This window comes from Triticum urartu, chromosome 2A, assembly GCF_056163025.1.
Source record: "Triticum urartu cultivar PI428250 chromosome 2A, HENAU_Tu73, whole genome shotgun sequence".
NCBI lineage: Eukaryota > Viridiplantae > Streptophyta > Magnoliopsida > Poales > Poaceae > Triticum > Triticum urartu.
Window position 1 is genome coordinate 754,087,310 of NC_141874.1, and position 2,598 is coordinate 754,089,907.

The following is a 2,598-nucleotide window of genomic DNA, read 5'->3' on the forward strand; positions in this document are numbered from 1 at the left end:
GTATCTTGTCTCCTAAGATACACGTACATACAGAGGTACTGCATACAGAACCCAGGCCTACGTACATGTACACATGTTCAACAGCCCCCCCCCCCCCCACCCCCCCGCAGTCGAAGCGTCGCCGGTGACGCAAAGACTGGACCGGAAGCCCTCGAAAGTCGAGGTGGGTAGTCCCTTCGTCATCACATCGGCGAACTACTGATCGGTGGGCACATGTAGAACACGAACACGACCAAGTGCGACGTTCTCCCGGACGAAGTGGATGTCTAGCTCAATGTGCTTCGTCCGTCGGTGATGGACAGGGTTGGTAGCGAGGTACACCGCGGAGACGTTATCACAGTAGACGCGCGTCGCCTTGGTGACCTCACATAGCAACTCCTGGAGTAGCTGTCGTAGCCAGGAACACTCCGTGACGGTGTTGGCCACGGCCCGATACTCGGCCTCGGCGCTCGATCGTGAGACCGTGGGTTGTCGTTTAGACGACCACGAAATCAGAGAGGGCCCGAGGTAGGCATAGTAGCCGGAAGTGGAGCGTTGAGTGTCGGGACACCCAGCCCAGTCGGCGTCGGAGTAGGCGACAAGGCTGGTGTCTGGCGAGGCTGTCGGGGTGAGACCCATGGCTGTGGTGCCACGTATGTACCGAAGTATATGTTTCACGAGAGCCCAATGGGTGTCACGAGGAGCATGCATGTGAACGCACACCTGCTGGACAGCATACTGAATGTCCGGACGCGTTAGTGAGGTACTGAAGCGCACTAATGATGGAGCGGTAGAAGGGAGCGTCGGATGCCGGAGAGCCCTCAACGGCGGACACCTTAGCCTTCGTATCGACAGGCGTGGAAGCAGGCTTGCAGTTAAGCATGCCCGCTCGCTCCAAAAGCTCGTAGGCGTACTTCTGCTGGTGCAGGAAGAAGCCAGTAGCCCGGCGCACGACCTCGATGCCGAGGAAGTAGTGGAGAGCCCCCAAGTCCTTGAGGGCGAACTCTGTGCCGAGGCGAGCTGTGATCTGCTGAAGAAGCGTTGGCGAGGACGCAGTCAGGATGATGTCGTCAATGTACAATAGGAGGTACGCGGTGGCGGGGCCCTGGTGATAGACAAACATGGAGGCATCGGACCGTGTGGACCGGAACCCCTGTTGCTGGAGGAAGGCCGCGATCCGCTGGTACCAGGCCCGAGGTGCCTGCTTCAACCCGTAGAGAGAACGGGAGAGCAAGCACACGTGGTCCGGATAGTCGGTGTCGACGAAACCAGTCGGCTGCTGACAGAACACCTGCTCGTCGAGATGGACATGCAAGAAAGTATTAGACACATCGAGCTGGTGGACAGGCCAAGCGCGAGAAACAGCAAGCTAGAGGTCGGCGTGAATCGTGCCCGGTTTAACATCCGGGGCGAAGGTGTCGGTGAAGTCCACGCCAGCGCGCTGGCGAAAGCCGCGCACCACCCAACGCGCCTTGTAGCGCTCGAGAGAACCGTCGGGGCGAGTCTTATGGTGTAAGACCCACTTGCCAGTGATGACATTGGCACGGGGTGGCCGCGGGACAAGCTGCCACGTACGGTTGCGCTGCAGGGCGTCAAAGTCCTCACGCATCGCAGCTAGCTAGTTCAGATCCCAAAGGGCTGCGCGAGCGGAGGTGGCGAGCGGGGATGGCGTCGAGGTAGAAGCCGCGCATGCGTACTCGTCCGAAGAGTAGCGCATGCTGGGACGCAGGGTCCCAGTCCGAGCCCGGGTGACCACACCGACGAGGGGTGCCGCCGCGGCGACGGGAGCCGCCAAGGGAGCCGCGGTGACGGGGGCCGCCAAGGGAGCCGCGGTGACGGAGGCCGCGGCAGGGGCGGTCGAGGGGGCCACGGCGACGGAGGCCGCGACGGGGGCCGCGGCGTTGGGGGCCGCGGCGGGGACGGCCAAAGAGGCCGTTGCGTCGGGGGCCGCTGCAGGGGCCGCCGGCGCGGGGAGCGCTGGCAGGGCCGAACCCGGGTCGCGGTTGGGCGGTCCGCCAGAGGTGGAGGCAGGGACGAACCGCGCCGCAGGAGACTCCGAGGGTGACGATACCTGCTGAAACGGGAACACGAGCTCATCAAAGTACACATGCCGCGAAGTAAAAATGCGATGGAAGACTGGATCATAGCACCGGTAACCTTTGGTGTTGGGAGGATAGCCAAGGAAGATGCAAGGAAGTGACTGGGGCGCGAATTTGTGAGGGGCGGTGGACGCGGTGCTAGGATAACAGAGACACCCGAAAATGCGAAGGCCATCATAAGATGGAACCGCACCAAAGAGGAGCTGGTGAGGTGTGTAGTTCCAGCGGGAACGACAGGGGCGAATGTTAATGAGGAGGCTGGCGGTCGCGAGCGCGTCCGGCCAGAACTGAGTAGGTACGTAGGAGTGGAAGAGTAAAGTGTGGACACAGTCATTAAGCATGCGAAGGACGCGCTCGGCACGACCATTCTGCTGTGACGTGTAGGGGCAGGTGAGGCGAAAGATGGTGCCGTGGGACGCAAGTAAATTGCGGACGGCGATGTTGTCAAACTCCTTGCCATTGTCAATTTGCAAGGCGAGAATAGGACGACCGAACTGTGTGGTGACATAGGAATAAAAGG